Source organism: Neomonachus schauinslandi, chromosome 8 (genome assembly GCF_002201575.2).
Source record: "Neomonachus schauinslandi chromosome 8, ASM220157v2, whole genome shotgun sequence".
Taxonomy (NCBI): domain Eukaryota; kingdom Metazoa; phylum Chordata; class Mammalia; order Carnivora; family Phocidae; genus Neomonachus; species Neomonachus schauinslandi.
Window position 1 is genome coordinate 97,809,453 of NC_058410.1, and position 14,215 is coordinate 97,823,667.

Genomic DNA, 14,215 nt, shown 5'->3' on the forward strand with positions numbered 1-14,215 from the left:
GGACTCCTGCCTCTCCTCACCAGGCCCACCTCTGGACATCTCTTCTCTCTGGCCCCTGCAGTCCCTCCCCAACTTGGCCCGACGATGTCCTCCGCCTCTGATGTGGGCTACAGCAGTGGTCTTCTAAGGTGACGTGACCTTCACCGCACCACCTTTCCAGCCTCCTGCACACCCCCACTCTCACTCCACCTCCCCAGTTTAAAATAAACACTAGAGCCCTTCTCTGCTTCTCCAGCATCATCTTTCATTTTTCTCTCTCCTCCCCTCCCCTCGATCCCATCCTCCACTGGCAAGCCTTAACCCAGACATGACACTGAAGCCTCACCTGACCCACTTGTCCCTATGTAAAATTGACTGTTCTTTTCTTATCCTCCCATTTCCCCCATACATCCTTTGTCAGGCACCTCTATCACTATTACAGTTATTTATCACTTCTCTCTCCCTTTGCTAGACTCTGACATCTCTGGAGGCAGGTTTATTGTCTTGTGGATTTCTCTGTCACAATGCATTAAATGTATGTTTGATGGATGTTTGCTGCTGATCGTAAAAATAGCTGCCAGGAATGAAGGTGCTGATGCACTGTGCGGGTGTTTTAGATAACCTCACTTAATCCTCACAACAACCCCATGAGTATTGGGCATTACTTTGCACAATGTTTACAGATCGGGAAACTGAGGTCTGTACAGGCGAGCAGCTTTTCAAGCATAAGTTACAGTGTTGTGTCAGAGCACAGGATTGTAACTCAAATTATACATATTACAGATTTTATATTCTCCTAGAAATAGTGAGAATCTAGAGTCCTATAGGGGCCACTTCATTGTGAGTTAAGTGGCATAGTGCCCATATGGAGATCTATCAACCACTTACATGTAGCGTTCCTAATTTGGGGACTGGGATCTCGAGGATTTGGAAGACTCTAAATGTCTGTTTTATCATTTGTGGATAGAGAAAAGGTCTCTTTTGCTTTAATCAGATTTTTACAGTTGTTATGGGATCTACAAAAGGTTAATAACTACTAATATAACGTTATTTCTATAGAAAATAGATTTTCCGAAGACCAGAAGATGAGTTTATAAATTAACATCTGGAACACAGCCCTTTTGTCAAGTAGAGATTATGTGTTTTGATAACTTGAATGAATGAAAAAGATTCACCTTAGAGACTAGGTTTTTAAAAAGTAGCAGTTTTCTTTAGACACTGTAATAAAATCATTCCTGTTAGGTCTTAAATGGAAAATTGCCTCTTTGTTACAGACTGAGTGTTTGTGTATGCCCCCCACCAACAAATTGTTATAGACTGAGTGTTTGTGTATGCCCCCCACCAACAAATTCATATATTGAAGTTCTAACACACACACACACACACACACACACGCCCGCCCACCCACCTTTGGGAGGTAATTAGGTCTAGATGAGGTCATGAGTATGCCCATTATGGGATTAGTACCGTTGTGAGAAGAGAAGAGACCAAGGAGCACTGGACTATCTTGTGAGGATACAGTTCGAAGGAGGCTGTCGGCAAGCTAGAATGAGTGCCCTCACCAGGAACTTAATCTGCTGGCATCTCATTTTGGATGTCTCAGCCTCCAGAACTGTGAGAAATAAATGTCTGTTATTTAAACCACCTGCCTGTGGTATTTTGTTATAGCAGCCTGGCCTGGGACCCTCTCCCTTCCCTTCTCCTCCCTGGTGGCATATATTAAATTGTTCATGTCTGTGAAAAAAATCAGTGGAAAAAACCATAGTACATTTTAAACATGTCACTGCTTCTGTAATCACATTTTCTTTTAGTTGTTTTCATTTGGTTCCTTGTAGGAGAATGTGATAGCTTTTCCAGATCAAAGTGGGATATTTTATATCATTTTATATGTGTTCCCCTCCCCACCAATTAAATATTCTTGCCTTTCAGAGGTGGAGGGGGGAGGGTGTTGAGTTGTTGTTGATTTGTGCTAAATTTGTGTTTTGAAATAAACTAAAAGATGTGGATTCCAACTGGATGACAGCTAGATCTCTGAACTTCAGGGAAAGGACCATGTTCTCTCTACCAGCTACCACAAGGCCATAAACACATTTGGTGCTCTGTAAAGGCATGTTGTTAAACAATGATACAAGGCATTTTGCAACCTAAATTCTTTTCCTAAAATTTTCACCTGACAGGCTTCTCCAGGAAAGAATTTTTACAAGTTCTATACACAAGTAGGTGTTTGTTTTTTCCTCCTTAACTATGTTCTTAGTTTTCATTTTGGGACTTGTTAGCATTTGTCCCTTGGTGTTCTGGCTGTAGGTGGGCACCTAATTGACTTCATGTTAATTTGATCGCTGGCTTCCCTTTTTTCATTTTGTTACAGCAATATGGCTTTTATGACAGCTCAGAGTTGAATATTGGTACTTGGGGAGAATTGAAATGAAGGGGGAAATCTTGTTATTAGCCAGTCAGAATATTCAGTTACATTAATATGACTTGCTAAAATACTTGTAGTTCGACAAAAGTGTAATCACTGTAGGGCCTGATTCTCAGCATTTCACCTTTAATGGTTGTCGAGGGGGTTTTAAACACAGTGGTGCATTTGTTGAAAGTAGCACTTCGTAAAAAGAAGAAAAGCATTGCTAGGAAGTGATCTAATCTTGCCGGGGAATTTCCAGAGAGGGTTACAGGAGAAGTCATCTCAGCCTTTTCTGGAGTGTCCATGTCCTCTGGAGAGCTGTGGGAGTTGAACAACTCCCTCCTGTCAGCAGCAAGAAGGGCCACTGCTGAGCACACGTGTGACGGATGCACAGCGCTCACCCCAGTGAACCGCAAAAGCACAATGATGGGACTCGTCCACGTTATAAAAGTGCTTCTGAACCACCTTGTTTCTCAGTGGATTGACAAGAAAATGATCCAAAAAATAGAAGAAAGCACAGTTTTTATTTTTCATAGTGCAGTAAGCTTTTCTTAATATCTAACATCTAGAATCTGACATCTCTCAACGATTGCTATCTAAAGTTTTCTACATTCCATTTATGAGAATGGAAAGTGGCAAGGAAATGACTGATTGAAGGAACTTATTTAAACCATAGAGGCATAGTGTATTTACAGGTTTATCCAAATTATCTATGCCTTCTCATCTGCAGGCCTGAAAAATGGGATTTGGCATTCATAATTCTGACTCTGAAACACTCAAACAGCACAGAATGCCTCTGAATCATCATAAATTTTATTAAATAAAATCATAAAATCGTGTTATTTAGGAAGATTTTATTAGTGTTTGGGTTTTTTTGTTGTTGTTGTTTTTAAGTAAGCTCTATACCCAGTGTGGGGCTTGAACTCACAACCCTGAGATCAAGAGTCACATGCCCTACCGACTCAGCCAGCCAGGTGCCCCAAGGAAGATTTTATTTGATATATTTAGTGATTTTCTTATTCTATGAAAACTGGTCCATGTGAGCTCTGTGATCCCTTAAAGTGAGTCAGAACATGACACTAATCAAAACAGTATTCCCCATAGCCTGAGTAGTCTGGATATAAATAAGCATTTACCAAGAAGCTACATTAGACTGAAAATTAAACTTAGTTAAAATACCAGCACTTTGGTCAGGGGTTAAGCTTTCACGAATGGAGTCCTAGTTCAGAGAGTTCCTTTCCAGCACAAACCTTCCTTTACGGTTACACGTGCCAGAAAGTCACAGCCATGTGTCATTGGATTGGAGTGGGGGTGTAGGGGATGGTATTTGAATTTTTTAAAAGTCAAATGCTTAACAGCAAAGGAAACAGTCAACAAAACCAAAAGACAACCGACAGAATGGGAGAAGATAATTGCAAATGACATATCAGATAAAGGGCTAGTATCCAAAATCTGTAAAGAACTTTTCAAACTCAACATCCAAAGAACAAATAATCCAATCAAGAAATGGGCAGATAAAGGGCTAGTATCCAAAATCTGTAAAGAACTTTTCAACCTCAACATCCAAAGAACAAATAATCCAATCAAGAAATGGGCAGAAGACATGAACAGACATTTTTCCAAAGAAGACATCCAAATGGCCAACAAACACATGAAAAAGTGCTCAATATCCCTCGGCATCAGGGAAATCCAAATCAAAACCTCAATGAGAGTGCTCGCTTCGACAGCACATATACTAAAACCTCAATGAGATACCACCTCACACCAGTCAGAATGGCTAAAATTAACAAGTCAGGAAACGACAGATGTTGGTGAGGATGCGGAGAAAAGGGAACCCTCCTACACTGTTGGTGGGAATGCAAGCTGGTGCAGCCACTCTGGAAAACCGTATGGAGGTTCCTCAAAAAGTTGAAAATAGAGCTACCCTATGACCCAGCAATTGCACTACTGGGTATTTACTCCAAAGATGCAAATGTGGTGATCCAAAGGGGCACCTGCACCCCAATGTTTATAGCAGCAATGTCCACAATAGCCAAACTATGGAAAGAGCCAGATATCCATCAACAGATGAATGGATAAAGAAGATGTGGTATATATATATACACAATGGAATATTATGCAGCTATCAAAAAATTGAAATCTTGCCATTTGCAACGACGTGGATGGAACTAGAGGGTATTATACTAAGCGAAATAAGTCCATCAGAGAAAGACAAGTATCAAATGATCTCACTGGGGGCCCCTGGGTGGCTCAGATGGTTAAGCGTCTGCCTTCGGCTCGGGTCATGATCCCAGAGTCCTGGGATCAAGCCCCACGTCTGGCTCCTGGCTCAGTGGGGAGCCTGCTTCTCCCTCTGCCTCTCCCCCACTCGTGCTCTCTCTCTCTCTCTATCTCTGTGTCTCAAATGAATAAATAAAATATTTTTTAAAAAAATGATCTCACTGATAGAGGAATTTGAGAAACAAGACAGAGAATCATAGGGGAAGGGAGGAAAAATGAAACAAGACAAAACCAGAGAGGGAGACAAACCGTAAGAGACTCTTAATCTCAGGAAACAAACTGAGGGTTGCTGGAGTGGGGGGGGTGGGAGGGATGGGGTGGCTGGGTGATAGACACTGGGGAGGGTATGTGCTATGGTGAGCGCTGTGAACTGTGTAAGACTGATGAATCACAGACCGGTACCCCTGAAACAAATAATACATTATTTGTTAATATAAAAAAAATCAAATGCTTAATCTTTCTTATTGGTTTGTTTTCCTCACTTCTGTGGATTTTTTTAAAAAGATTTTATTTATTTGAGAGAGTGAGCATGAGTAGTGGGGTGGGGGAGGAGCAGAGGGAGAAGTAGACACCCCTCTGAACAGGGAACCCAACACGGGGCTCCATCCCAGGACCCTGGGATCATGACCTGAGCTGAAGGCAGAAGCTTAACCAACTGAGCTACCCAGGCGCCCCATATGGATCTTTTTTTTAATTAAACTCTTTATTTTGAGATTAATAAATAGAGATCCCAGTTTCCCCCTGCAGAACTGTAGTTCTGTGTCACAGCAGGATACTTACATTGTTACCGTCAAGCTACAGACCTTTCTAGCCACATCTCTTCCCTCCTGCCTTCGCACCATCTCTAACCGCAGGCAGCCACTCCTCTCTTCTTCTCCTCTGTAAGTTTGTCATTTCAAAATTGCTATATAAATGGATTGGGCTTTTTCACTCAGCATAATTCTCTGGAACTTCCAGGTTGTTAATGTCTATCAATAGAGTGCTCTTTTTTATTGCTGAGTAATGTTTCATGGTATGATTGTTTCCAGTTTTTGGCTATTACAGATAAAGCTGCTGTGAACCAGGTACAGGTTTTTGTGTAAACATAGGTTTTCATTTCTCTAAATAACCAATAATTTTGTTTTAATGGTAGCTTAATATTACATATTTGTACCACAGTTTATTTAGCTGGTACTTCTAGATGGATATTTAAACCACCCCCACCCCTCATTTTTCTTCTGTTACATATGTCACTAATGACAGTCCTATAGGTAAATTGTAATGCACTTCAACTTTTATTTCCTTCGTATAAGGATTTCTAGAAGTAGGCTTGAGTATGCAAAATTTTTAAGCTTTTTTTTAAAAGTAGTTCTACTTTTTTAAAGTTTTTATTTGAAGTACATCTAATTCCAAAGGATTTTTATTACCTCAAAAACACCACATTGGTCAGCACTTTACACTCCCCCCACCCGCATCCTTCCCCCAGCTCCAGGCAACCACTAACTAGTGTTCTTTGTATGGATTTGCCCATTGTGGACATTTCATGTAAGTGGAGTCATACAATATGTGACCTTTTGTGTCTGGATTCTTTTACTTAGCATAATGTTTTCAAGGTTCATTCAGGTTGTGGCATGTGTGTATCAATACTTCCTTCCTTTAATGGCTGAAGAACATTCCATTGTGTGGATGTGTTTTGTTCATCAGTGGATGGATTTTTGGATTGTTCCCATTTTTTAGCTGTTGTAAATGATGCCACTGTGAATATTTGTGTGCAGGTTTTTATGTGGACATATATTTTCATTTCTCTTGGGTATCTACCTAGAGGTAGAATTGCTGATGTTAAGGTAGCTCTGTGTTTCACTTTTTGAGGAATCAGGTCACAGTCCTACCAGCAATGTCTGCGTGTTCCAGTTTCTCCCTATTCTCACCAGCATTTGCAGTTGTCTATGTTTATAGCCATCCTAGTGAGTGTTACGTGGATCTTGTCAAGAGACAGGGCCAGAGCTATTTGAGCAATGCTGACTTGCTGCTAGGTGGTCCTCCTGACATATGAAAACCCTTTGCGAACTACTTCTCAGTGGTGCCAACTGGTTGTCTCTGGGCTTCTATACAAAAGGAGGAAGTTGTGAAATTGTGAAACTGCCTTCCCTTCCGGCCAGAGCACCTGACCTGGTGTGCAGCTCTGGGAGGAGCCCATCCCAGCTGGCTGGCAGCCCTTTGAGCTGTGCCAATGGGCTCGAGGGCGTGCAGAGAGGCCCAGGGGTCAGTACCTACCCATTCCTGGACTCGACTGCTATTTTGAAACAAAAGTTTGCAGAAATTCTTATGTAGAAAAATTTCCATGCTATATTGTATCATAAAAGCAGTTTTACTTTTTTTACAGGAAAAAAAACAGTCTTGGGTACTGTGAGATATAGAAAGGTTTGTGGTTTTCATTTTCATAGGTGGCATTTTGAAATACATAAACTGACAAAATGATAGCCTGAAGATGTACTTTAAAAAAAATCAGCTGCATGGTGAATTGCAAAGAGTCCAAGATGTGGACAGAGTAGAGTAAGCAGCTCTTCTCAGTGTGCCTGGGGTTTTCCTGGGGTTGCTTTGTTTTTGTTTCCCCCCCCCCCTACTTATTTTGTAACCTGGGAAACCCTTAAGTTCCAATAAACCAGGACAGTTGGCCACCCCAAGTCTGTAACCTGTGGAATAAGTAAATGGCCCTTTTTGTTGTTTGACCAAGTTATCTGAACTCTCCGAACTTTTGTTTCCTCATCTAAAAATGAGGATAATTCCTTACTGAGTCTTTGAAAAGCTGGATTTGCAGTAATCAATAAGTTTTAGCTTCCTTGTTCGTTAAGCCTCACTCTGGTAATAAAAGTGTCATATTTTTTTCATAACCAAATTTCATAACCAAAACAGACCTTTTCATTTCCTTCCCAGTTCCAATTTAATCGGGGTAGAGGGAGCATTTATGCTTTAGGGCCGAGCTCCACTTGGTGCCTTGGTCACGTGTCAGAACCAAATGGAAAGCCAGCACGAGAAGGGAGAGTTGACTTTGAAGAACCTCCCCTCTGAGTGTCACTGACCTGTGAGTTTCTAAGCCTTGCCTCTGTTGCTGAGGAACAAATTACTGCAAGATTTAACAGCTTCAGAGAGCAGTCGTGGTGGAGTTAGAGCAAACAGGGAATTGTAACAAAATTTGTTAGAAGGAAAAATAGTTTGTCCTTGAGACCATAGTCCTTGTCTAGACTCTGTCAGTGTAATGCAATATATGGATACCGTCTGGGCAACAGAACTTCAAGAACTGCAGGGGATTTATTAGCATCCAAAAGCCCAATTTATTAATCTATATGTACATACACACACACATATATACATATATACCACATATATACGTATATACACACATATATGTATATATATAGCAGTGGTTCCCAGAGAAGGCTGTTCATCTAAATTAACCAAGTAACGTTTCAAAAAGATGAATTTCTCAGCCTCTAGACTATTGAATCGGAATTTCTAGGGGTGGGATCACAGTGTCTGTTTTTTAAAGCTTCTAGGTGATTCTCGATGCAGACAAAATTGAGAACTCTTTGATAGGAAACTCTGAAAGGCATGGAGGCATGCATTCATTCCCTCATTCATTCGTAGTTTCAACCAGTAATCAGCCACCTGTCAGGCATCGATCCAGGCTCTCTGGAGCTGCAAATGGGAACATCAGAGGTTTGCCCTTGAAGAGCTTAGAGCTTAATTGGGATTGTGAACAAATGAACAGATAATTACAGTATAACTGATAATCACATCATTTAAACAATAAGCCTGTAATTTTAATCACTGATTGAGATACAGTGGAAGTGGTGACAGGCATATGAAAAGGCGGCAAGGAGGATTTTGCTGCCCCTTTTTCCATCATCTTCCCCTCTAGGGAAGGTTTCTTTGGCTTCTGTTACTGAGCAGCATAGGTGGATACAACTGGTTTTTGGTTTTTTAACTTGATAATGTTATTTTTTGATAATGTTATTTAACATAAAATTAATTATCTTACTCTCATGGATGTTGATACATACATATTGTCACCATCCTTTTAATAAGTATATGAAGATGCTTCTGTGAAAGTTTACATGGGCTGTTTTGTTTTTGTTTTAAAGATTTATTTATTTTAGAGAGAGAGCACTCACACGAGTAGGTGGAGGGACAGAAGGAGAGAATCTTCCAGCAGACTCCCCACTGAGCGTTGAGCCTGACGTGAGGCTCGGTCTCACGACCCATGAGATCATGACCTGAGCTGAAAGCAAGAGTTGGATGCTTAACTGTCTCGGGCGCCTGGGTGGCTCAGTTGGTTAAGCGACTGCCTTCGGCTCAGGTCATGATCCTGGAGTCCCGGGATCGAGTCCCGCATCGGGCTCCCTGCTCGGCAGGGAGTCTGCTTCTCCCTCTGACCCTCCTCCCTCTCATGCTCTCTGTCTCTCATTCTCTCTCTCTCAAATAAATAAATAAAATCTTTAAAAAAAAAAAAAAACTGTCTCAGCCACACAGGTGCCCCTACATGGGCTGTTTTAAGAGCAGTAGATCATAGGGTAGGAGACTTGGCCTCACATTTTGTCTCTACCCAAGTCCTGTGGCCTTTGTCAACTCAGCCACCTCCCCAGTTGTAGTAAATGAATAAATTTATTGGGCATCTTCTACGTGTTAGTTGCTAGGAGGACAAAAAAAGCATCTCAGGTACAGACCTCCTTCCACTGTGCTAAAGATGGTATGAACCATACTGATTTTCTCTTCCATCCACAGAGGAGTCAATGACAACATCCCCTTAACATTCCAGAGGAATTTATCTAGAGACTCAAAAATCTCCATATTCACAGGAATCATTATGGCATGTGATTCATCCAAAATAGAGAATATCAGAGCTGTGAGTGGTGGATGTGGGCACATTTCATTGCCCATGGCCTTTCCAGGGAACTCTGATTCGTGGCTTAGCAAAACTTTTTCGTAACTATTGAATGTGAATTTGGTAATGGCAAAGGTCTTTGTAAGATGATAATAATACAAACATGTTTGCAACCTATATTGTGTGCCAGGCATTCACCATCCTGAGTATTTGGTATGTATTTATTTAATAACATGAGGGAAGGTATTACTTTAAAAAAATTACTTTAAAATTACTTTAAAAAAAAAAATTTTTTTTAAGTAACCTCTACCCCCAACATGGGCTCGAACTCACAATCCCAAGATCAAAAGTCATATGCTCTACTGACTGAGCCAGCCAGATACCCCTGTAATTACATTTATTTTATTAAAAAACCAGGGCATTAAAGGGTGAGTCACTTGCCCAAGATCACATGGCTAGTAAGTGGTGGAGCAGGGATTGGAACACAAGCTGTACAGCTCCAGGGTGTGTGCTCCTAACCACTGCTACCCAGAAGTGACAGACTCAACAGGTGTCTTTGCACACTGTATACTGCTACACCTTTCAAGAAGGGGGGGGTCAGTAGTAGATCTGTAGTGTCTGTATCTGTATCTGTATCTGTTGATCTCCCAATCAAGGAGTATGCTGGTTGGCATTATGGTAGGCACTTGTTAAGTATTTGTTAATTCAGTGAGTCAGCCACCTTTCAGATGACTGGTAGAGAGAAGGGCAGTCATTCTCTGAGAATTATTGGGAGCACAGAAATAAAAGCAGTCCCAGGGATGACCCAGTCCCAGGGCTTCATCTTTTGCCTTGTTTCGCACTGCAGCCTTGTGGTGATTAACTAGTTCTTGTCATCAGAACTCTGTGAGAGCGGAGTTCCAAGTCCATCTGCAGCAATCTGGCCTTCATCCACTGGCAAGGGGAGTTCTGTGTGTAGATTAGCATTGTCTTTTTCCACATGACAGTGTGCTTTACCTAAGCAGAAGTCATTACCCCTTCTTGTTCTTCTGTAACCAAGTTGTCCTACAAGAGTAACTTCGTTCAGTGAACCCCTCTCCAAATGTTTGTTGGGTAAGTGGGATGGTGTGTGGGGCTCTTTTCTCCCCCTCCTGGAACTGCGGGAAGAGCTTTGAATTTGATGGCATGTGCTGTTCTTTAGCTGTGAATAAGGATTCCCCTAGAAAAAAGTTTGAAGGTTTTGTTACTCTCCCTCTTCCCACTGCTGAAAAAAATCATGTACACCTGAATTTCTCAGATTGAGTATATTTATGTATTGCCTTCCAAAATTAGAAAAATACATCTCTCCCGAGTGGGGAAGAAATTCCCTCGACTGTTTAAGAGGGGAGCGTGTGTGTTAATCATTTTTGGTGTTTTGTTATAGTTTCTTTCACACCTTATGAGGAGAACAACTCCTTTAGAGCTCTTCTCTGGGGAACACCTCTGTAAGTAGGACTTAGTCTGTGTTTTAGGAAGCTGCTGTTGGGGGCTCCTGTGTATCACTGCATGATGCTGTTTTCCCTCTTTTATTTCATAATAGGTTTATCTCCTCATTTATAGTATCACCAATAGGTAATTGTTGCGTGCATAGAACAAATTGGAGTACTTGCCCTTTGAGGGATTTGGGCTTACCTAAGGAGGTACAGAGTGTGTTCCCATAATACCTGAAAACATAAGTATCCAAGCCCTATCAAAGTTGAAGTTGATATATGCTAAATGAGTTGTCAAGACCTGCAAAGCTACAAGAGGCCAACGGGGAGTCTTTGTAACATCTAATCTGGGCCTGGGAGAAGGGGTTGGAAGTGAAGACTAAGGGAGAGCATGGAGGAAAGACCCACAGATAATTCACTTGAAAACAAAGCCACAGGGGGTGACTCCACTGGTTTAGAAGACTGTCCTTCTCCAGCAGTGGTTAAAATAGTACTTCTTGGGGCACCTGGGTGGCTCGGTTGGTTAAGCGACTGCCTTCGCTCGGGTCATGATCCTGGAGTCCCGGGATCGAGTCCCGCATCGGGCTCCCTGCTCAGCGGGGGGTCTGCTTCTCCCTCTGACCCTCTTCCCTCTCGTGCTCTCTGTCTCTCATTCTCTCTCTCTCAAATAAATAAATAAAATCTTAAAAAAAAAATAGTACTTCTTAATTAACTGGTGGCAACCAAGGAGTGAGAGATAGGCACTTCTCTTTTAACCTATCTAATCTTTGTAGTAAGGAAAATTGATTATTGCAAAATTTAGAATCCACCCCACCCCCACATTGGACACTATACCAGAGTGAGGCTGTTGAGCTTCCTTTAACCGTAGAGCTAACCTGAAGCTATCCTTTGTAGTGCGTATTAGTGCCCTAATTTTGCAGTTACTTATCCAAAGCCCTGAATAGGACTGCGTTCTCTCCCTACATGTGTGGTGTATGGTAAGCAACATGATTGTATCAGAGTATTAACAAGAGTTTGTTACGCCCTTAGAATGGAAGTTAGAAAGTATGGGAATTCTACAGGAAAAAAGAATAAGCATAGATTCGTGGGTTGGCACAGTGAGAGTACCGCTGTTGATGTGGCAGATAAGTTCTCTTGAGCCGAGATTTAATCTGGAGTTATCATTTATTTAAATTCGAGAATTCTAAAGGAATTCTCTTGTCAGTTTTTTTTTTTTTAAAGATTTTATTTATTTATTTGAGAGAGAGAATGAGAGAGAGAGCAGGAGAGGGGGGAGGGTCAGAGGGAGAAGCAGACTCCCTGCCGAGCAGGGAGCCTGATGCGGGACTCGATCCCGGGACTCCAGGATCATGACCTGAGCCGAAGGCAGTCGCTTAACCAACTGAGCCACCCAGGCGCCCTCTCTTGTCAGTTTACTTTCATATTTGGAAGCTTGCTACTACTTAGACGTACTTCCCCTTATGGTCTTTATGACAGTGTTTTTATATTTTATATTTTAACATTTCTGAGCAAGGTATGGTTTATGTTCCTTCTCTCATTGTGGGGCTGATTTTTTTTCCAACCTTAGAAAAACCTTTCTAAATGCAGGAAAGAGTGTTGTGACTACCAGATTAAAGCACTATTTAATTTTTCGTGTTATTGGCAGTCAGCTTGAAGAAAGTTCCCATGCCTGCCTAACACAAGTTGACTGTTAAAGAGATGAATGGGTAGAAGAGAAAGTGAAGGGAGATTTCATCCTGACCCCTTGTAGCTCGTCAGTTCAATTGGCTCGGTTTTAGGTGAACTGTGACAATTCAAAGAATAAATAAAACCGGGTATGATGAGGAAGTTATGCTGAACAGTAGTTAAATGTCTGCAGTAAACACATCTGTAAGCCAAAAGCCATGTCTGACTCGACTGATTTTGTAGGAAAGGGAGTTTTCACAGCAAACTGACTGCTGCCTACTACCATCACCTTAGCAGCAAGAAGAGCCAAGACTTGACCCTAGAGATCTTTACTACTTACCTGTGAGTTTAGGAAATTAACATTCTTTACTATAGTAAATTTAAAAAAAAATCTTGATGTCTTTTAAAACAGATTTGCCCTAAGATCTTAATACTTTTCAGTTGCTGAGCAGCCTTCCAGCTTTCTCCTGCTGCAGATATAAACAGCCAAGATGATGGTGTTTGCATTCTTAGTGAGACCGAAAACTCATCTTGAGAGCTATGATGGAAGAACTTTCAACGCCATCTCTCATTAACCCCAGCACCCTCTGTTGTCACCACCCCCACCCCGCCATTCTCTCACATTTTGTGGTCCCTCTTGGGAGCCAAATGGAAAGGAGGGGGGTGCAACTGATTTGCTTAAAGCTTAGTGTGGTATCTTTTTTCAGACAAGCCTCCAGTAAACTCTTTTTGTAATAGATCAAAGAGCACACTAATGCTTATTTAACCTCACGCAGATGATTCACCTGGGCATACTGCTCCTGGAGGGAGCTGACAGATGGGTTTTCCACATGAGCAGGGCTCTCTTTGGAGGATGCTGTTTTTGCCCTTTTGTGTTCTGCTTGCATCAGTATGTTCAGGTTTCTGCATTTCGTGCTGTGGTAGTGCCGATGTTTTCTTGCGTTCAGGCCTGAGGTGCACCTCACTCCTGTAACTGTTAGTATGTGTGGCAGGAACTTGCTCCAGGACACAGAATTAATACTTGATTCAGGGGCGCCTGGGTAGCTCAGTCGGTTAAGCGTGTGCCTTCAGCTCGGTCATGATCTCAGGGTCCTGGGATCGAGTCCCACATCATCGGGGCTCTCTGCTCAGTGGAGAGTCTGCTTCTCTCTCTCCATCTGCCCTTCCCTCCGCTTGTGTGTGTGCTCTCTCTCTCTCTCTCTTTCAAAGTGAGTAAATAAAATCTTTTAAAAAAATAATTGATAGGGGAGGCGGGGAGGGGGATGGGTTAGCCTGGTGATGGGTATTAAAGAGGGCACATATTGAATGGAGCACCGGGTGTTATACACAAACCATGAATCATGGAACACTACATCAAAAACTAATGATGTAATGTATGGTGATTAACACAACATAATAAAATAAAATTAAAATAATTGATTCAGGTACAGGTATGCTGAACTGTCTCACACCTTCTTATAATCTAGGGTAATTTATAGGAGTGACCAGCCCCCATTAATTAATTTTTTTAGTGAGATACTTACAATGAGGCACAATTATAATACAGTCGCATGGTTACCACACCCCAGAACTTGATAA

General features: G+C 41.7%; 1 protein-coding gene across 1 annotated transcript in view; it reads left to right on the forward strand.

Moving 5' to 3' along the window:
• The window catches only part of ELOVL5 (ELOVL fatty acid elongase 5), an 84,712-nt gene that overhangs the window by 30,608 nt on the left and 39,889 nt on the right, over positions 1–14,215 (forward strand). The gene's annotated exons all lie outside the window — the stretch shown is intronic.